The sequence below is a fragment of the Narcine bancroftii genome, chromosome 4, assembly GCF_036971445.1.
Source record: "Narcine bancroftii isolate sNarBan1 chromosome 4, sNarBan1.hap1, whole genome shotgun sequence".
NCBI lineage: Eukaryota > Metazoa > Chordata > Chondrichthyes > Torpediniformes > Narcinidae > Narcine > Narcine bancroftii.
In genome coordinates this window covers 61,443,583-61,466,614 of record NC_091472.1, presented here as the reverse complement: position 1 = coordinate 61,466,614, position 23,032 = coordinate 61,443,583, and the positions used below count along the sequence as shown (strand labels likewise).

Here is a 23,032-nt window from a genome sequence, read left to right as displayed (position 1 = left end):
TCCATATCCTTCCTGTAATGTGGATAACCAAAATTGCAGATTGCCCTAGATGCAAATTAACCAAAGTTTAATATAGCTGCAACATGACTTCCATACTCTTGCACTCAATGCCCTGAGCAATGAAGGTAAACATGCCTTGTGCATTTTTACCAACCTGTTTACTTGCATGGCCTTTTTCAAGGAGCTATGGACCTGGACCTTGAATCCTTTTGCACAACAATGCCTTTAAGAGTCCTGCTATGAACTGTGCACATCCTCCTTACATTGCTCCTCAGATTTGTCTGGATTAAACTTCTGCCATTTCTCTGCCCATATCTGTATCTGACCTAGTTCCTATTGCATTCCCTAATATGTTTCATGCAGAACATCACTGTTCACGATCATAAGCTCCACCATTACTCTCTGTCTGCAATGGACAAGCTGATTCAGAATGCAAATAATCAATTCATCATGAATCTTATGCATTTTTAACTTTTGGATCAGCCTACCAGGAGAAAACTTGTCAAATGCCTTACTTAAGTCAATTTAACAATAGCTTCTGCCCTAATCTCCAACTATCTTTGTAGCCTCCTCAAAAAACTCAATCAAGTTTGTAAGACATGACCTATCTTACTCAAAAACATACTGACTGTTACTGATCAAGCTACCCATTTCCAAATTCAATGCCCAGATATTCCTCCAATAGTTACCCTACCACTAATGTGAGGCTCACCAGTCAATAATTTCCAGGATTATCCTTGTTTCTCTTCCTGAACAAGGAAACAATATTGACTACTCTCGAGTCCTCCAGGACATCATTGCTGGTAAGGATACAAATATATCTGTCAAAGTTTCAGCAATCTCCTCCTTTACCCATTTCAACAGCTGGGATACATCTCATCAGGACCTGAGATCTTATCCACTTCACGCTCTTCAAAAGGCACACTACCATTTCTTTCTTGATTGACAAATGGTGAAGATATTCTTCATCCTGCACTCAATATCCTCCATCTCCTTCTCCTTGATGATTATGAATGCAAAACACTCATTCTTCACAGAATTTAACCAATCTGTTTGAATGTGACTGAGAAAGTCAGTGAGAGATTATATATAAATTATTAAATAGCATTATTTCAATGTCAACAATTAATGCACAGAGTAATTATCAAACCAAATCCAAGTTAATCCATTCAATTTAACTTTCCATCTGGAACGCTTAGACAAAGAGCATAGTCACAGGCCATTCCAGCGCACGATAGTGGTGGATTACAGAGAGTGCTGGATTCTAACCTCGGTTACTGGTGCTGTAAAAGCATTGCACCAACAACTAAAAATAGGAATAATAAAGTTATTCCATCCTAGACTATAATAACTGCATAAAGTAATCCTCTCCACATCAGCTTTCATTTTAGGCCTCAGCCTATATCTCACAAACATGTGTTTAAGAACATACCAACACCATCTCTTTATTTTCATGATTATGAGGTTAACTTGCACCATACATTTCAGAGTAGCCCCAACTTTTTCTTAAATATTTTTAAGATAAACCTATTTTGTACTCAAATGAATGGAGATCACTATGGGTCACACACTGGAGATAGGACATTTTTTTATTTATGTGCATTTCTTGACCTGGCGCATTCTGCTCGAATATATGGATTTTAAATGTACTTTAAAAAAAAATCTTATGTAAATTAAAGTTTTTTTTTTAGAACCAATCTGTATAATTTAAAATCCTTTTCCTAAAAACAAACTGTTTAAATTCAGAAAATGCCTTCAGCAAGGCTAATTTTTACATGATAATGAATAACAGAAAATTGGAAAGTTTTCATCAAACCAAAAATTACAACCAATTTGTCCTCCGATTCATTAATAGTTCCTGGATACCCAGAACTGGACAGAATAATATCTGTAGACCAGCAATAAAAATGATAATGCTACTCATTGGTAATCAACAAAGAAGATAACTAAAATGATCATATAATCAAGCCCATCTATTGGTCTAGAAGTACTTTTGGAAGCCATTATATTGTACTCATTTCAACTTTCCTCCTTTAGCAAATATTTCTGAAATAATAGGTATTCTATATTTTTTATAATTAATGTTTGCATGTCATACACAAATAATTTAAGTTCCTGAACTAATTTTCCCACTCTTCATTAGAGTTTTTTTCTTTTTCTCTTTTCCTTCGGCCTAACTCTCCACTCAATTCAAATACCCTGAATAAAAGCGGTTTTCAGTCATCTCTCCATCTACATTTACCAGCCTTATTTGTCCCCAGATGATGATCCTCAGTTTGGAAATAGTAATACTAGACAATGAACCCTAACACAAGATCGACATCGAGCCTTTGACAATCTCAGGACATCACAAAGTAATTCACAGCAGAGTGCAGACATTGCTTATGAAGGCAAACATGATAATCAACCTTTGACTGCAAATAGAAGTGAAATTAATTAATTGACTTTGGTAATGTTGATTGAGGCCAGGATGTTCTGTTGTTGTTTGAAAGAGCAGATCAATGGAATTCAATTGAGCAGAACTACTGAGACTCAGTCTGACATTTCAAACAAAAGACAATACTCTTTGCCTGTACAGAGCACTACATTGATGGGGTCAGTCTGTATGCTGATGTCCAGAAGTGAAGCTTGAACCTACATTCTTCAGACTCAACCGCAGGCTGCAGCAATCAATTAAGGCTGCACAAATACATATTGTTGTCAATGCATTCTCTCCTGAGATTTATCTTCTGTATGTTAACCATTTCTCTGTTGTTTTAATATTTACAAATGTGCAAGAGTTCAAATATTTCATGCAACTTTGAAATCAAAGTTGATGGAATGTCCAAGGAAATAACTTATTTGAATTGTGATGTTGGAAGTTCGTTTGAAGCATCTTTGAATCAAACCATTGCACAGAAATAACCATTTGATCCATAATGTCTACACTCATTCTATTATCCAGAACTGAATGTAAATATAACTTCTGTTCGAGGTGAAAGACTGAAATATTGATTCTGTTTCTTGCTTCACAGATGCCATCTAACTATCTGAGATTTTCTAGCTTTTTCCCTCTTATTTCTGTTCAGGACATCAGCTAACTTGAGAGTCGAGAAACACAGAAGGCTGCAGAAATTAGCTGACCTCACAAAGTCCATCACTGGCACTGACCTCCCATCTACTGAAGGCACCTATGTGAGATGCTGCATCAAGAAGGCAGCCAACAACATCAAGGATCTTCATCAATTTTCCACAACCTCTTCTTGCAGCTACCTTCAGGCAGAAGGTAAAGAATTCCAAAGCTCAAGACCAGAATTTGAATCTCCTCATGGTACCCTAACCGTAAACTAGTCCAGGACCATCAAAAGATCAATTTTCACCAAAACATCACTTTTTATTTCTTGCACAAACTGCAACTGTAAATATTTACCTATCTATCCTTTTATACCCAATGGAACCCAAAACCCAGCAGCGACAGACAATCACCAAGACAAGTGGTTTTTAAAAATAAAAGTTATTTTTAATCAACTTTAAACATGAAAATAGAATCAAACTTTAACTTAACTCTATACTTATACTTAACTATACTCTACACTCACCCAAATTAACCCCCTTCTAATTCTAAGTGCATGTGTATGTAATGTGTGTGTGAATTTAAGAAAAGTTCTTTGGTTCACAGTTCAATCTCACTTCTCCTTCTTCCAAGTTCTCTGGATGCAGACAATTCTTAGACTGTGCACAGAATTTAACATGTATAAAGTTCGCCAGGCTTTGATGCTTGAAAGGGAAATGTTTACTGCTCAGGAAGGTTCTTGTAGGGTTTGCAGAGAGAGATTTGTTGTTCCAGGATTTCCACAGCTGAGGTACCGCCATTAGACACCTCAAGGTCTCGCTGATGAAACTTGCCCCATCAGGGTTTTCCAGATGGTAACCTCTTTCTTTCAGGTGATGACAGAGCTACTTCTGCTCCTCTTATTCCAAGAGAAATATCAGACAGATAACACTTCCAGCCATCCACTGCTTTTGGAACTTTTCCTCAGTTCTTCCTGGATTGCTGTTCAGATGCTTTTCAGTGTCCCACACACATTGACTGAGAGAGCTGGTGAACTTGTCTTATCTCTTTCTCCAACTGAAACTCCAGTGAAAAGCTTGTGACTTGCAAAACCCCCACCTTCTCCAGCAAACAACAGGAGTTCTTCCTTCTGCTCAAGTTACCTAAGTATAAAAACCCAGGAGTGACCTTCCTGTAAGCACCCTGGAGAAAGGTACTTGCAACTATCCTGGCACCAGTTCATAACGATGGTCATTCATTTTATGACGCCAGTTCAATTAACACCTACTCGTGAAAGGTGCGTAACATTGTCCAGAGATCTTCAATATTTCTTCAGTCTTTCAAATAATATCTGTTTTAAAATGTATGTATGTATGTGACCTACTCTAAATCTTACCAAATATTATAATTATTACAATGCATTTTCTGTTTTCCTGTCTTAGCACATCGTGTTCATTTGATGTATCCTGTCGTCGTTGCTGCATCTTTCCTCCTGTTTGGCTGCAGAAAGCAAGAACTTTAAATCAGTATATTATACTCGTGTATACAAATGACAAACTCTCATCAGTCTTGACATTTCACACGATGCTAGAATAGGAACCATCCACCATTCACGATAAATAAAAGAGTGGTGGGGGGGGGGGGAGTTCATTCGGGATTGGAGTTACTTTATCCATTAAGAAATCATTTGATCGTTCATGGAACTCAGCACATATTCATCGTGGAACAGCTGAGGAGGAAGCACGTACCTGACGCTTGTGTAGCACGATCGAGTGCACACCACAGCGAAGCGTTAGAATGACATGCCTTCAGTAACGTGGAAGAAAGCGCTGCTGTGGAGGTAAAGGCAATGATGAAATGCAGCGTCGACCTCGCAGCTCTCAGTTCCACCACAGACATTATTATCCCAGGCAAAGTTCACACATCTTTTAAAACTGGAAGGATGTCCGAATAAACCCCACCCCCCCCACACACGCATACATTGCACATTTCTAGATGTGGGTGAACGAATTCGAAGCGCTTCCCACGGTGGAGTTTTGCAATATGGAATTAAATCACTGGCACTCTCTGGAGCTCTCGTCCCGCAAGAGCGGACGGCGTTTCGGATTAGGGGTCTCACGTCTTTTCCAAGTCACTTCCGAAGGGGCGGGGAATAAGAATAAAAAAGACAGGTAAACTGACAGCGATGCCACCCACCTTTCGGTAATTGCGACTTTAGCCACAATAGGGAGAGAAAGACGAGCGGGAGAGCATACCCCCCCCCCCCACTCCCGCCCGCCCGCCTCCTCCTCCCTTGTCAACCTTGCCTCCCGTCGGCGCTGTGCGGCTGCGCGCGCGCGCGCGGGGCGGCCACGGACCGAGCGGGGCGCGGAGCTGCCTCTCCTGCCCAGTCCCTGGGAGCGAGCTCTTGGTGCCGGGGCATCCTCTTCATCGGTCTGACCTCAGCGGCAGCCGCCCTGGTGGGCTTCACCTGCATCATCTCCTGTAAGTCGAGAGGGGGTGTGTGTGTGGTGTGGTGTGTGGGGGGGGGGTCTTTCGTGGGGAAGAGTGGTGAATTCTCATGCTGTCTCTGTGGTTTAACTTCATTGAAGAGGGGAGGAGGATGGGGGGGGGGGCATTTGAATTTAGTCGGGGGGTCACTGCGTCATCTCACCAGCGGTTCCGGGAACCAGAAGGCGGAGGTTTGCTACAATTCCAAAGCACCGTCTGGGAGTATCGATAAGGCTAAAGTAAAATACCCGAGTATTTCGATTTAAAATGATCGTATCTCAACAATAAATAAAGGATATGTCCCAAGAGCGAACCTTCTTTCCGATCAATAGTTTATAGCTTCGGCTTCTTGACTTGTGCACAGACAGACACCGTTTCGGGCTCTCTCCTTCGCAGCGGTGTCGTGAGAGCATTTGTTCGTCACGTCCATCAACGGGGAAGCCCTGATTTAAGGGGTTGCCTTGGGGAACAAAAAATCCCCGATAGCTTTCACATCGTCAGTCCACAAGGTGCGACGATTTGAAGCCTTTCCTTTAATATCGCAGCCCCTTTTGTGCTCACCGTTGAGAGAGAGAGAGATACTTGCGCATTATATCGGAGAGTGGCTGAACCAGGTGAGTGGTTGCCATCAGCCATCTCCGAGGAAGGGGCTTGCAGATTGGGGTGGTGGTCATTTCTGCAGACTCCCGAAGTAACAATGCAAAAAGCATCGATGAGGGGTTGAGATCTCCTTTTCTGCAGCTCTTTCCCAATCAAAGAGAAAATACTGATCTGTTTCCAGGGAGGAGGGGGGGCGGGGAGCAAACCTTTCCCGGTGACATTGGCTGAAATATTTCTTTTTGGAAATAAAATTAAAACCATGGAATCTGATTTCTGTATTTCAATCGTCTTCGCATGTTCAGGGCAATGTTTCCATGTCTGAAGGCACAGTTTGCCTGTGCTCACTTTGAAGCAATGTTGATTTTGGCTGTTTCCCGCTTAACCAGTTGCCCCTGTTTCGAAAGGTTGGTCTCAAATTAATTTTTTTTGTGCCTTTTTATATTGTGAGGTGAGGTCTTGAGGTGAGGCGGCTGTTTTCGAAGGCAAGGAGTCTGAAGGCGAAGTTAGCATGCTAGACGCATATCGGTGGCGTTTTTTTCCCCCCCTTTAGAGTGTGTCAAACTGTAGCATTCTTTTGTCTGATCATTTTATTGCTGCGTTTTGCCGTGGACATTGGCCATTAGATTTCCTGTCATGCTGCACTTTAAGCATTTTTACAATCCAAGAAGGTTGAGAGGGCTCATTAGATGTAATGTGAGGAAGCTAATAAGACATGTGAAAATCAAAGACGGAAGAAAAAAACCGTGCAGAACATAAAGGCAAGCTAATTTCTTCAAACCTGGCAAGAAGGAAGGTTGTACCAGTCAATGAATGAAGTATTGAGACGAGCGGAGTGAGGCATGCCAGATGTGTGACGACAATTCTAAGATCCACAAATAAAGGAAATGAAGCGAATTCAATCAAAGGGATGAAGTGGTCATGGATCCGAAGGTCCCATTGTGAATTTTACAGCATTGATTCACGAAAATTGGAAGACACCACCCAAATACTTTTCCCGAGATGGTTAAAAAATGTTTGAGACACAGTTGTAACAATTCTCAGTTCCTGTCTGTAGTTTGCTTCACAACTTTTTTTTTGTATTCAATCTTGAATCCTTCAGCATTTTGTGTGTGACCGAATCTCTTCTTTGCCCACACTGATCAATTACTCTTCATTACAACACTGAATAGCATTTTTAACACGGTGATATATCCCTGTGTGTTTTGTAGGAATGTTATCAAACAAAATTTAACATGTCCATGTTGGGATTAGCCAGAGAGGCACATTTTATATTGGAAAACAGATGAAAGATTGAGGATTTTCAAAAATTTCCAAAGCTTCGTAACTAGAGATGGGTTTTTTAAAACTCTTGAAATCAGGAATAGATAAATGCTGTATTTCATAGAGTGACAAGGCTAAGGGATGTTAAATAAAGATCTGCACTATTGCTCAGCTAATAACGTGCAGTCACCTTTGTAGAAAAAGTAGCAGTCAATTTGAACTCCATAAAAACCCATAAACAATGGATAATAAATATGCAATGTGTTTTAGTGATAGGTGGAGAATGAATATAAGACTAGGACAGTTCTCCTGCTCTGCTTGGAAGTTATGCACTGGAATCTTTTATGTTAACTTCTCAAGGTAGAGCCTTACCTGGTGTTTTCAAAGTTGGCATCTCGAACTGCAATAACCATTTAGTGCTGCATTGGAATGTCAGCCCAGAATTTTATGCTCCAGCCTCTCAAATGGGACTTGGAATCTTTAGTCATGTAACTCAGAGGGGAGAGTGCTGTCTCTGAGTTATTGCCACTTCATTTTTAGTAGTATAGCAGGATGATACCAGGAAGGAATATAAACATAGCAATGAAAATCCAGCTATTGCTCAACACACAGCCCATACAAAGGTTTTGTGTGAATGGACTTTGTGTGAATTCGGATATCTGATGGTTTTGTCTCTGCTGTGAACTGGGATTCATTGGTAGTGTGTGGTGCTGATGGCTTGCTCCACCCCCATCTGCTCATATATAAATCCTGGTGCCCCCGCTTAACCCAGAATTCTGTGAGACCCTACCCATAGTTAAAAGCTAATAAAAGCATTTGTTCTCCCTCCAGTTGTGAGAGCTTTTATTTGCGCTACAATTTTATTAGCTCATTCCCTAACAATGGAAGTGCTACTCAAGCCTGGTATGCTGCTCATAGACCCTCTGTCCCCCGACACGGCTGAGGAGTTCACATACCGGCTAAACTGCTTCCAGGCCTACCTGAACGCAACCAGAGACATCTTCCACACCGATGAACTCAGGAGGCCCGCACTCATTTCAAGGGTAAGAGCAAAAGGGTATGCAGTCATCAGGGACTGCTCTACATATGATGCTGCTATCAAGGCGTTGAAGGCTCGGTACCTGAAGTTGCAAAATGAGATCCTAGAGAGGCACTGACTCACTCTATGCCGCCAATTACAGGAGAGACCATCGATGACTACCTGCTGGATTTATGGATGCTTGCCAAGAAGTGCAGGTATGAGGCAACTACGCGCTCTGTTCATGAAGAAAAACCAGTCTGGGACACTCTAGTCGTGGGGGTCTGCTCGAGGTACATGAGGCAATGACTACTCAAGTCGGATAAGAAGGACCTGGCTAGCCACATTGAACTGACCAAATCATTGGAACGGGCCAAGTCTGAGAATGACGACCTCGAAGCCAATGAGCTCGCTCACCCAGGTGACCCCTTCCAAGGACTGACTGCTCCCGCTACCCCAGCTCCAACAGCTGCTGCTTCCCGTGCTAGGGAGGGCTTTTTCTGCGACAAGAGTCAGCATCCCCGATCTCGTTTCCCAGCTAAAGACTCAGTGTGTTCCAGCTGTGGAAAGAAAGGGCATTGGGGCGAGGGTCCGCAGCCTGAACAGATCCGATTTCAGCCCCAAGCCGGCTGTCCCGAATTCAATCAAACCCACTTGCTGCGCCACATGCCAATGGAGGGTAGCAGTGGCAGCGAGGAAACTGCGCAAAAAGGATCAGGAGCCATTTTGCTGTGACCTGAATTCAAACTTGGCACCATCATTATCAGAGGAGGAAGGAGGGCAGCCATCTTGCCCACACCACGAGGTCGACACCATTTTACCCATGCAGAGCAACCCAGGTTGATGGGGGCCACTCAAGAAAGGAATATGGATTCTCTGGGTCCTAGCCTCGATGGTTTAGATCCAGACAAACTCACCAGCTCAGCAACTCCATAGTGACCGTGAAGGTAAATGGAAATTCCACTAAATGCCTAATTGACACAGGCTCTACTGAAAGCTTCATAGATTCATGGACTGTGCAAGAATAAAACCTAAAGATGGATCCTTCCAATTATCACATATTCCTTGTGTCTCATTCGCATTCTACGCATATTCAACAACTTTGTATAGTACATCGGTCGTTTGAAGGGGGGAATTCTGTAGGATTTTGCCTGTATGTACTTGATGATCTGTGTGCTCCGGTGTTGTTGGGCCTGTACTTCCTGTATCACCTTAAAAGCGTGTCCTTGGAGTATTCTGGTCTCCTCTGCCTGTAACGGTTCAGAACGAAAGGCCCTTAAAATCAGAACACACATGCAGCTTCTCCACACTGAATATCGACCCCCTCTCCCCACCACCTCTCTTCCCGAATCTGTCCTCGGACTGCAAACCTTTTGCTTCCGAGAGCAGGAGGTACAGCACAGCAGACTGAGATTTCAAACAATCTGAGATGCAATGTCTACTTGATGAAGGTATCATTGAACCTAGCACAAGCCCGTGGAGAGCGCAAGTGGTGGTGGTAAAAGGGGAAAATATGTATTTGACTATAGCCAAACTATTAATTGGTACACACTCCTGGACGCATACCCGCTCCCTTGAATTTTGGACATGGTGAATGGTATTGGGTCTATTGACCATCGACCTGAAAGCTGCTTATCACCAGCTGCCAACCGTTCCAAGGATCATCCATATATGGCATTTGAAGTTAACAGTCCCCTTTATCAATTCTGGAGGGTTCCTTTCAGTATCACTAATGGGGTTTCTATCTTCCAGAGGCAGATGGACAGAATGGTGGATGAGTATGGGTTGAAGGCTACCTTCCTCTACCTCAATAACGTCACCACTGTGGCCATACCTTTGAAGACCATGACGCCAACCTCCAGAGTTTTCTTCACACAGTGAAAGCTTTGAACCTCACTTATAACTCTGACAAGTGCGTGTTCAGGTCTAAACGGCTAGCTGTCCTTGGCTATGTGGTGGAGAATGGCATCATTAGTACCGAACCTGATAGGATGCACCCTGTTAGAGCTCCCTGTACTCAGCAATACAAAGGCTTTGAGGAGATGCCTGGGGTTTTTCTCATATTACACCCAGTGGATTCCTCAATACACTAATAAGATTCACCCTCTCTTAAAAGTCACTAATTTCCCCCTCTTGGCTGAAGCTCAAATGGCTTTTCACTATCTCTAGAACCATATTGCGAAAGCCGCCTCGTATGTAGTGGACGAGTATGTACTTTTCCAAGTGGAAAGCGGCGCTTTGGGCGTGGCCCTGGCCACTACCCTCAACCAGACAGGCAGGCGAGTTAAATTAAAAAAAAAATCTAATATTACAAGGCCACGAGCTCCAGAACCTATCTGTGGAAAAGGAGGCACTGGAGATACTACCTGGCTGGAAGCAAATTTATGCTCCTCACTGACCAGCGCTCGGTCGTATTAATGTTTAATAACATCACGAGGGGCAAAATCAAAAATGACAAAATTGCTAGGTGGAGGATCAAGCTCTCCACCTATAATTATGACATTGCCTATCGGCCAGGATCCCTTAATGGCCCTCCATATGCCTTATCCAGAGCTGTGCCTCTGCATACACCGGTCAATTGCAGTCTCTGCATAATGAGCTCTGCCATCCAGGGGTTACCCGCATGTCTCATTTTGTCAAGGCATGCAATCTGCCCGACTCCATGGAAGATATCAGGGAAATGACCTGGCTCTGCCAGGTTTGACGGAGTGCAAGCCCTGAAAAGGCGCACCTGATCAAGTCATCCAGGCCCTTCGAACAGTTCAGTGTTGATTTTAAGGGACCTCTCCCCTCCATGAATGGGAACACCTTCTTCCTCTCTCTCGTTGATGAGTACTTTTACTTCCCGTTCACCATTCCATGTCCAGACACGGCCACTTCGACAGTCATAAAGGACCTAAATTCAATTTTCACACTGTTTGGGCATCCCAGCTATATTCATAGCAACCGGGCTGATCCTTTATGAGTGATGAGCTATGTCAGTACCTGCTGGTGAGGGGCATTGCATCCAGCAGGACTACTAGCAACAACCCACGGGGGAACGGGCAGGTTGAAAAGGAGAACACCACAGTCTGGAAGGCTATCAAACTGGCCCTGAAGTCAAAAGGCCTTCCAGACTCATGCTGGCAGGAAGTCCTTCCTATGGTACTCCATTCCATCTGATTGTTACTATGTACAGCGACCAACGCTACTCCTCACGAGCTCTTATTTAATTTCAAAAGAAGGTCAGCATCGGGAACAACCTGACTCACCACTCCTGGTCCAGTCCTTCTCCGGAAGAACGTGAGGAGAAGCAAGACTGACCCCCTGGTGGAAAGGGTGAAACTGCTCTGTACCAATCCCATGTATACCTATGTGGAGTACCCGGATGGCAAAGAGGACACAGTTTCCATCAGGGACCTGGCACCCACCAGAACAGAGGGTCTATTGCCTCAAGTACCCTGCGAGCTATGGAGCTCAGTTCCACCTCCCCCAGTCAGGACCTCAGGGGATCCGGTTCAGGAGGAAAGTGCATCGGCCCTCACAAGGGGACCAGGAGACCCAAGGAGTCTTAGGCCCTCTGGTTCTCAGGCGCTCCATCAGGACCTCCAGACCCCAAAACCATTTAAATCTGTAAATTTGAAAATAACTATATTTTTCAACATTTTTTCTGAATCCATGTTCTCTGTCTTCATTCACAGACCCTAAATTCTGCAGGAAGGGGTAAATGCAGTGAACTGGGATTCACTGGTCTTGTGTTGTGCTTGATGGCTGGCTCCGCCTCCATCTGCTTATATATAACCCTGGTTTCCTGCCTTAACCCAGAACCCTTCTGAAGACCCGATCCATAGTTAAAAGCTTCAGTTGTGAGAGCTTTTATTCATGCTACAGTCTCCAAGTCCAAATATGCTTTAAAATTGTAAAATCTGCATTTGCAAAGCAAGAATAAGTGTTCCAGATACAGATGTGTTCAGGTAAGCAAATATTCAGATGATGGCATGGAGATGGAAGTAGATGGAATAAATTTGGGACAGAATGAAGAGGTTTTTTCGTTTGAGAAATTGTTACTCGTCTTGCTCTGAATATTGATCAAGCTATCTAATAATTTAGAAATGGTAAAGGAACAAATAAAGAAGGCAGTAGAAAGGATTGTATGGTCATATGTGTGGAAATTGATAGAGTGACGTTGCTGACAAATGACAATGAATTGATGCAAAAAAATTACAAGCCATATCAGTAATTTTTAACTTGTTTAGTATCTATTTTCTGCACATCTGACAGTCCAAGATACATTGAGCATGGTTGCCAGTGATTGTACAGACAGTCACAGTACTGGGCCAGAATGGGCTCAATGCAGAATGTGTCTTCCTTCATGACTAACTGCATTCATTGTTAACTAGGGATATCACGCAGATGAGAGGTCAAGGTTGTTTCTTTTTCATTACTTTCCCACCCCTGCCTTCTGACTTCCTGACCTAGCCAAACGTGTACAGCACTGGCATTCTTCACTTTATTCTATCCTGATCTTTATCCAATCTTAGAACCTTGTTAAGGCTGGTTTGACGGATCAGAGTCTGTGCACAGTAAATACAAATCAGAAGTTGCAGATGATGTCAATCTGAAATGAAAACACAATGTGAGAAACAATGAAATGTTAACTCTCCTCATCTTCCCATAGATACTGTCTAATCTGCTGACTGTTCTAAAACATTTTTATTATAGTAAATTCATATCCACCAAGGAAGCGATAAATACATACTTCCAGCATTACTTAGAAATATATCTACGTGTCTCTTTGGCTTTTTAAAAAAAAAAAGCTTTGACATTTACTCACCAACAGCAATGTAGAAGAGCCTGCACCACAAATACTGCAGTAGGCTGAGAAAGATGCTGTCCACCTTCGTGAGGATAATTAATGATAATTTAATTGTCCTACAAATTATACCCACATCCCATAAATTCTTCACTGCACCTTGATTCATATTTTACCATCGTCTATTCTAATTTATTTGATCACTTCTTATTAATGCAAATCTGCACCAGATAAACATTATGTATCATATTTTGTCATACAGAAGTTGTGAACACAGCTGAGACAGTTGTGCAAATTAATCTTCCGTCCATCTTTATTTTCCTTGGAAAAGTGGTCAGCATATAAAGGGAGATATCTGACCCTGGTCACAGTTCTCCCCCTCCTATTGTTCCAGCTTAAAGGACATTTTTTTTTCATGAGTCTTGAACTAATCTCTCAGCAGTAAAAGAAGATATCTTGCTCTGTTTAACCATACTTTTATTTTTAACCCTATACCTTGCACTTTCATGTGACACTAAACATTGCAATTTTATTGTTACACTATTAATTGCATCTTTTATTTTCTTATGCCACCTGCTGCAATGGGTTGGATAGAATGCAAAACAAAGTTTCTTCACTGCATCTTAGTACACATGACAAATTATTTGATTCCAATGAATTGATGCAAAAAAAATTACAAGCCATATCAGTAATTTTTAATTTGTTGAGTGTCTATTTTCTGCACATCTGACAGTCCAAGATACATTGAAGATGGTTGCCAAATGATTGTACAGACAGTCACAGTACTGGGCCAGAATGGGCTCAATGCAGAATGTGTGTTCCTTCATGACTAACTGCATTCATTGTTAACTAGGAAACAACACCAGAGGTCTGGATTGTGTATGGTATGCTAGTGATAAGGCACCAGCTCTACAGCCCATGACATTGTTCGGCCTACCAGCTCTGCCATCCCTTGCTATTGTTCGGCCTACCAGCTCTGCCATCCCTTGCTATTGTTCGGCCTACCACCTCTGCCATCACTTGCTATGAGACATTCCAATCTCGACAAAGTACTTGAGAGCCCTTTCAAAATTCTTTTAAAAATTCACATTTGAAAAATGGAACACTTGAAATCACTTGCATCATCTAACTTTAACTAAATGGTTTAAAAGTCTATGCAGTGTTCCCAGCAGTTATTTCTTCAGTGGGAGCACCTGACACGAGGCTTGGCTATTATCTTGGCTTTATTTGGCAGGTGTGAGAAGGTTTAAAAAAAATCCAAAAACAATAAATGGAAATGATCAGAGGAGTGAGATATTAAAGTACTTAAAACATGCCACAAAATAAAACAAAATGAGTTAAACATTTCATAAATGAAAATATTTCCTTTGAATTTATCCCACTCTTTTGGACATTTCATTTGTGAACCAGAACAATGCACTCTGTTTAAAAATAAAGATTCTGTTTGCTTGCCATCCCATCAACTGATTGGTTAAAACTGCACAGTTATCCCCTCTGATTCTACAAGATGTTTTATTTGCACCTTATTTGGTCACATCCCACCTTTGCCAATATATTTTTACAATATGTTCTTGAAAGCTTTGATGATCTGTTGGTGTTGTGTACTGTGGCATTTTACACGATTTGTCCTTCATTCCTCTTTTAGATCTCCACTGCATTTTACACATTGACCACCTTTTACAATTGCTGTTTCTCCCTCAATTTTATTGCCTTATTCATCTGAGAAGCTTTATATTTTTAAGTTACTTACTCCAAAACACTCAATGACGCTTTGCCTTTGGCCCTTTTGAAAATTTTTACCTTTCTTGTTGATTATTCTTTGTATAAACTATTTTACACTTGATAATGTTAGGATTAATTTACTCTAAATTATTTGCCAGGTAATGATTTTCTCCAGGAATATAATACTGATTGAAAAGTATTTTCTAGTACATTTGAACTTGTATTATTTATGACTTAAACTGTCATTACCCCAACCAGATAAATCAATTCTTCCATTTTCACAATTCTGATGTGCTTGTTTCCATTTGCAACATTTTTTGTAATTTTCCGTTGTTTTTCTAGGTGCATTTTGCATCATGTCTGTGACTTCCTCATCTACTGTGTCCTTAATTCTCTAAGTAGATGCTGTAGAATGTATGTAATTGTCCTTGAAGGCAGCCATTCCAAATCCACTGATCACCACAGATGCACTTTGTCAATTTTATACCATCTATTTGTTAATATGTTTTTGGCATCCAGCTGGTGCACAGTGATTGGCTGAATACATCAGCAGTGGCCAAAATAATGCATGTTTATCTCCAGTTAAAACAACTTCACTACATCAAACAGGCATTAATAATCCTACTTCAGGCAAATCTGATGTGAGAATTGAGGATAACGTTTAATATGGGTGCTGTTGGGCTCTGAGGTTTCCAAAAGCAGTACTAGGAAATTCATGAGTCAGTGAACATTTTAAGAGGCATCTTGTATTTATCCACAAGGGATAAATTTATCCACACATCCCCTTTAGATACATAACCAAGCATACTGGGCAGAGAGTTCAATGTCAAGGTCCATTGATCTGGAAACAACATTGCAAGAAGTTCAATGACTACAGATGGATCAAGATTAGCGAATGTATCTTCAAATACTTTACCTTACCAACTGCACTTCTAGTCTCTAATTCTTCTCAATATACCTGATCCCTGCCAAAAAGTCCTATCAACCGGAACTCAAACTTAACATTCACTTCACCATCACTGCATCTTTGCACACCTGGCATTGCCTCATACCAATAAGTTCACTAATGCATCAAAATTCAGATTTATTTTCAGAGTATATAAGATCACGTACAACCCTGGGATTCTTTTTTTCCTGTAGGCCAGGCAGAATGTCTACTGATTAATAGTGCAAAAATTGTACTCAAGAAAAAATACGCATGCAAAAGAGAGAAACGTAAACAAACTGTGCAAGGGAGAAAATAAATGTTCGTGAATAAAGAATGTGCAAACTAAGAGTCCTTCAATAAGTCTCTGATTGAGTTTATTGTGTAGGAGTCTGATGATACAGGGGTAGCAACTGTTCATGAAACTGATGGTACAAAAAAAATGGTGGCACTGCTGGAGCTGCTGTGACCACAGGGCTGGTGTGGACCCAGGATGAGCGGTGAGTGGAGACACAGTGCGCCCCAAAAGGCCCTATCGGCCAGTCATACTGCCAACAGCTCTGTATAGGCTCTAAATGGCCTGTTTTATTCAAAATCCTGTGATCGCGGGGTCTGGGCCCAAGATGGCAGCGCCTGTGTTCAGTAGCAGCCTCGAGGGATTGAAGACTCGGGGGGAGAAGCAGACTGGTCCACGGCCCCAGTAACAGGGAGAGGATCCCCCTGTTGAGGAGATGATTCCAAGGACTTTGACCCATAGGTGAACCAGCAAGGGACTCTGGCTAAAGGGATATGCACAAACGGTGAGCTGTGGGTGAGGAGCTCACACAGGCTGTTAGCTGATGGTGATTTTGAGGTCAAAAGTACCACACAGGCAGCCGAGTTCTGGAGATTGGATAATGAGAACCGAGATTTGAGAGGGTACTGAGGAGAAGAGGGAATCCCAAAAGTTTCCTCATCATGTTGGTTGTTTGAATCTGGAATTGGTTTGAACAGAACTGGAGTCTTGTGCAGCTGCAGAAGCCACGAGAGCGCTGGAGTCGAATCTATGGGTACTCAGTGACCCTGAGGGGACTCTTTTGGTTTCTCTTTCTCTATCTGTAAGTGGTGCTGGGCAATGCTACTGGTGAATCTTTGTCTCCCTTATGGCAAACTAAAGGAAATTTCATGTGATATTATAATTCTGTTTTATTACATGACAAGAAATGATATCAGATCTGATCTGAGTGGCACGTATGCTTCTTTCCCGATGGTAGCAGTGAGAACAGAGCATGACCTGGGTTTTGTGGAAAATTAATGAGCACTGCTGATCTCTGACGGCTACATTCATGGTGGATTTTCTCGATGATGGGGAGAGTTTTGCCTGTGATGTACTGGGCTGTGTCCTCTACCTTTCCGCTCAGAGATATTGGTGCCCCCATACCAGGCCATGATGTAGCCAGTCAGCAAGCTTTTCACTACACATCTGTAAACATTTGCCTGTTTCCAAACCTCCACAAACTCCTGAGGAAGTAGAGGTGCCTACATGCATTTTTCATAATCACATTAATGTGTTAAGACCAAAAGAGGACCTCCAAGATGGTGACTCCTAGGAATTTATATTTGCACAACCTTTTGGATGGTTGCTTTTCAACCCCCTTGACTAGGGAGGTGCCCTATTCTTCAGCAAACATACCATAAGGAATGGAGGACTTGGAGACTTTAGATTCCCCAGTACTCCTTTATTCCTTTATACAACTGTTTCAAACAGGCCTCAATCAAACTGTGCTCAAGAAGGGTGCGGTAACCTGCCACGGGAGGAACGGATGGCATAGCGGTTAACGCAATGCATTTGTAGCACCAGTAATCGGGATGGGGTTTGAATCCTGTGCCTGTGTGGGTTTTCCCTGAGGACTCCGGTTTCCTTGCTCCATTCAAAACCTACCAGGGTTGGAGGCTAATTGGGTGTAAATTGGGAAGCATGAACTCATGGGCCGAAATGGCCTGTTACTATGCAGCATATCTAAATAATTTATATTAAAAAAAAAATGACTTCCGACCAGTGGCACTGACATCTAAGGTGAAATGTTTTGAGATGCTGGTACTGAGGCATACAAGCTCTTGTCGAAGAAATGGCGTTAATCTGCTCCAATTTGCCTACTGCTGCAATTGGTCCACAGTAGATGCCATCTCACTAGCTCTACACAAAACCCTCAACAGCTGGACAGCAAAGATGCACACATCAGGATACTCTTTATCGGCTACAGTTCAACATTTAACACCTTCATCCCATCAAAAATGTTCAGCAAACTCCAAGACCTGGGACTCAGCCACCCTCTGTGTAATTGGATCCTAGACATCCCCACCAGACCAGAGTCAGTGAGGATAGGTAAGAACATCTCCTCCACAATCTCCATCGACACCAGAGCACCTTAGGGCTGAGTTCTTCGCCCCCATTCTACTTGCTTTACACTGTGACCAAGTGGCTCGGGACGACAATAACACCATTTATAAAATTGCTAATGACACCACAACAGTGGATTGTATACAAAGGGGGCCATGGTAAACCACAAGTGTATGATCTAGTGACCATTGAGGGATCAGAGGTGGAGAGGGAGTGGAAGGTAGGGTCTACTTTAAGAAAGGTCTGCCTTACTAAGTAAGGGAGTGCCCTGCTATTTTGTTAAAGAATGTTGAGGGTTAGGGTCAGAGCACAAAGGGTCCCGTGACTTTTATTACACACAAGCTTGGTGGGAGCCGGGTTCTCCGTCCAGACCAGATGCTTTCCTTAAATAATGTGGTTTAGCGGCCAGTCATTGAGAAGATTGCAGGCTGCTGATTGCAGGGCAAGATGGTCGGAAGGTGAGTAATTAAAAGAAAAGATAGTAAGGGTCTCTGCAGAAAGTCGCTGTTGATCACCAGAGCCATTTTTTTTCTCTTTTTTTAAAAAAAAATCTTCTTCAAATTTGATCTCTTCCTCTAAAAGAGAAAAGAATCTCTTAGAATCCTGGGTTTCAGGCTGTCAAGTTAATAGAATTTGTTTGATTTAATGTTCTGATGCTCTCTCTTCACACAATTAATGATTTTAATTTTCTTACTGATATGACCCTCTTTGGTTACCCTCCGTATTAGTTGTAATACTTGTGCCTTTTATAATGGAAGAGGAACAGAAATGTTTAATGCCTCCGATTATTTTTTTAAAATTTCCCATTATTTTTACTGCGGCATAAAATGGTTTCTATGGATTTTCATTTATTTGCTGCTTTGTCTTTTCGATGTGGTTATAGGATTTTTTGCAAAATGTTTTATTAATCTGATTAATTTACCATTACAATTTATTTCAAACTACAGTGTTTTTGGTCATTAATTGCTGGTTCCTAAAGGAACTCCCCATTTTCAATCTTACTATTATTCTTGGCAAAGTTATTTGTGGAAATTTTCTCTCAATGGAAAGTACAATTGTTGAGAGTTTCCTGATTACTGCCTATTGCTGAATTGTTGACAAACCTTTTAACTCAAATTTCCTCAACTTTCTTCTACTATGCAATCTTTGTTACTGTATTGACCATTTAACTTCAAGATTCCAGTTCTCAGTGGATCTGTGTCTTTCTTGCATGACAGAAGAGGGTAGAGGATATAAATAATGCTGCTAATGTCAGTCTGCTGCTGTTAATCTTTTGATGAAATATTGACAAACCTTTAGATCTGATTTCCCAACCTACCTTTGCAATGGCACTCCTCATATCTATTAATTTGGGTTTCTGACTGATCGGCTTGCTTTAATGTGGATACAAAACTCTGACTCAGCCATCAGTTTTCAATTAAAAAAAAAAATCCCTGATTATTTTCCACTTTTTTGCTTAATTTAGAGGATAGCACTGCGGTGGGATCCATAGGTAATGGGATAAATGTACATGGGTAGTGTGCAGCAAAGGTAAAAGGTGATGTCAGTGACAACCTTTCAGCAAAGTTACAGTTGAAGTCTGGGGCAAGCGAGAAGAGACATTGCTGGAAGATGATGTTTCTTTCATTCTTTCCAAGTTATTGCAGAAGCTCAATGAGGTGCAACATTTATTTTATATTAATTTAGACAAGCATTGGGAAATCAGTTCAAAAGGTTTGTCAATATCTCTCCAATAGATTAATACAATGCCATCTGCAGCATTATTTAGATCCTTTATATTTAGATTTTATAGCCACTTAAAGCCACAGTGACAGGCCTTTTCGGCCCACGTCATCCAGTTAGACATGCGAGACCATTTCACCCACCAACATTTTGGAACATGGGAGGAAACCCGAGCACTGGGAGAAAACCCATGCTGGCCACGGGAAGAATGTACAGATGCCGTGATGGTTAAGAACTCTTCCTACTATTCCAGCAGATTTTTTTTCCATTCTCACTGCTTTCTGAACACTTTTCCACAAATGCTGTATTTGTAGAAAAGCAGTTATGAGTGACCATGGAGTTATTAATTGACCAGTGGATAAGCCTTAGCATCCCAAAATGATCATTCAGCATCAGCCTAATGACTCTGGCCAGGTTTTTGCAATTTGAAATAGCGACAGAAACTCTTTCCTGTGTCTGAGTGCACGCACAGCCTTGCTGATTGAACTGAGAATATCAGCTGTTGTGCTGAGCTCCAAATGAGCAGGACTGATGTCTGTTTACATTCTATGCTCATTAAACTTTTCAGCTACCTGTCTGCATACTGTTGAAAGAGCTTCATTTTGCAAGCATTAACATTCCACTCCTATATTGCAATTTTGAGGGACTTCTCTTTTTGTCTGATCAACTACATCATCATTATATGTTAGATCATTTCTTTGTTCAATGCTGCTGCATTATTTGTTTCTCCCTGAAATCATTTCTCATGTTAAGTTCCCAATAGTGCCTTTATTCATTCTCATTTGAAAGCAGTTTTGAGTACCACATCCCAAAAGGGATATTATGTTGTCTTTCATTTCTTAAACTGATGTCCATCTTTATTTTCTATTCTGAAAGTTCAGTGGATGCAGATGTTATGGATCATGTACTTAGTGAAATGTTTAGTTCTCTCATGTGCCCTGCACTCTTTTGGTCCTAAATCTTTTAAGTTCAAGGAACTGGAGGCATCTTGTTTGCATTTAACTTTGAACGAGCAATAACCTAGTTCCTTTGTGGCACAGAAATAAATGAATCTCAACTGTCTCATCGATACCTCTTTGAATTTCCTTTCATTGTTCTGATTATTTACATATTAATTGCTGCATTTTTTCTAGTCTTATAATTACACTACAATTCTGGTTTTCTTCAATGTTGCATGATCCAAGAAAAGATTTTGAATAATGCACCTCTACAATCAATTCTAGGTGAAATTTTATCAATCCTGAAATTGGTCTGCCACCTCAGTGTGTGAAACACAAAAGTCTGTAGACATTGTAGTAAAGACACAAAGTTTTTGGAGATTTCAACAGGTCTCACAGTCTCCATCATAAAGATATGTAACTGATGTTTTGGGCCTGATCCCTTCTTCAAGGTATGAGTGAAAAGCAGGCAGGTGCTTGAATTAACAGGCTTGGGAGAAGGAAGGAATGGGCAGGAGGAGGAACACAGACCAACAGACAAAAGGTGATAATTGGACATGGATAGGTGAGGAAGAGAGAATTGATCAGGGAAAGGGGTGGCTCTGTCAATGCAGAGCTAGAGGAAAGGCGGAAAAAGAGAGATAGCTGGAGGAAATAAAGAGATAAATTGGGGGGGGGGTCAGTGGGGCCAGCAGAAACTGGACAAGTCTTTGTTCATGCCATCCGGTTAGAGGGTGCCCAGGCGGAATATGATGTGTTGTTTCCTCCAATTTGTGAGTTGGGTCAGTCAGGCATTGCATGAGACCATGGAGAGGCATGTTGGCATAAATGAGTATTTTGTAGTCATAATTACCAGAAAGAAGTTTAAAGGTATATAGGTGTCCCGGACAATATAAAACATACTCTCGGGTTCTGAAATATGTAGCTATAGAGATAATGAAGGGATGTTAGCCTAACATCAGTGATTGGGAAGATGTTGGAGTTGATTGTCAAAGATGAGGTTACAGTATACCAGGAGGTACATGGAAAGATAGGCAAAAGTCACTAGGATTTTCTTAAGGGGCAATCTTGCCTAACAAACCAATGCAATTTTTATGAAGAAATCACAAACAGGCTCGACCAGTGGTTCTCAACCTTTTTCTTTCCACTCACATACCACTTTATTCCCTATGCCATAACTGCTCTGTGATTAGTAAGGGATTGCTTAAGGTGGTATGTGGATGGGAAGAAAAAGTTTGAAAACCACTGTTTTAATCATACTTCATTGACTCATTATGTGCATGTTTTTTGTATGTCCAAAGGAAATGAACCAATGACAATTTTTCTCAAGCAAAATATTTCATTAACAATTGTGTATAGAGCAGTGATTCTCAACCTTCCCTTCCCACTCACTTACCACCTTAAGCAATCCCTTACTAATCACAGAACTGATGGCATAGGGATTCCTTAAAGTGGTATGTGAGTAGAAAGAAAATGGTGGAGAACCACTGGGCAAGACGAAGGAAATGCACTAGATGTTGTTTATTTAGATTTACAAATGTCTTTTGACTAAGTGCTGCACATGAGGCTGCTTAATAAGATAATAGACCATGGAATTATCAGATAGATACTAGCTTGTTTAGAGGATTGGCTGATCAGCAGGAAACAGGGAGTAGGAATAAAGTGATCATCATATTCTGGTTGGCTAACAGCTATGAGTGGTGTTCCACAGGGGTCCATGTTGGGGACATTTCTTTTTACATTGTATGTTGATTATTTGGATTTCAGAATTAATGTCTTTGTGGCTAAGTTTGTAGATGATACAAAGATAGGTGGAGAGGCAAGTAATGAGTAGGAATCTGCGAGGAGGCAGGAAGATAGATTGGGAGAATGGGCAAAGCAATGGCAAATTAAATACAATTATGGAGTTTTGTAGAAGGAATAAGAAAGCAGATTATTATTAGGATGGGGATAAAATTCAGAGGTGCAAAGGGACTTGGGAGTCCTCATGCAGATTATCCTAAAGGTTAACCTCCAGGATGAGTCGATGGTGAAGATGGCAAATGTTGGCATTCATATCAAGAGGAATAGGATAGAAGAGCAGGGATGTGATGTGGCTTTATAAAGCACTGCTGAGGCCTCATTTGGAATGTGGGGTACAGTTTTGGGATCTTA

The 23,032-nt window shown here is 41.5% G+C and overlaps 1 protein-coding gene and 1 long non-coding RNA gene across 17 annotated transcripts in view; one reads left to right on the top strand and one right to left on the bottom strand.

Annotated features, from left to right (window-relative positions):
* Window positions 1-3,477: 3,477 nt before the first annotated feature.
* LOC138759856 (uncharacterized) lies at window positions 3,478-5,290 on the bottom strand. Its single transcript, XR_011355156.1, has 3 exons — window positions 5,228-5,290; window positions 4,780-4,863; window positions 3,478-4,531 (listed from the first exon to the last, which is right to left on the bottom strand). It is a non-coding gene; the product is annotated as an uncharacterized lncRNA (long non-coding RNA).
* Window positions 5,291-5,380: 90 nt separating this feature from the next.
* nrxn1a (neurexin 1a) overlaps window positions 5,381-23,032 on the top strand; it is a 1,705,359-nt gene continuing 1,687,707 nt past the window's right edge. For all 16 annotated transcript variants that reach the window (XM_069931396.1, XM_069931400.1, XM_069931399.1 and 13 more), the window contains exon 1: window positions 5,381-5,515. The gene's annotated coding sequence lies outside the window, so the exon portion shown is untranslated. The remainder of the gene's footprint in view (window positions 5,516-23,032) is intronic.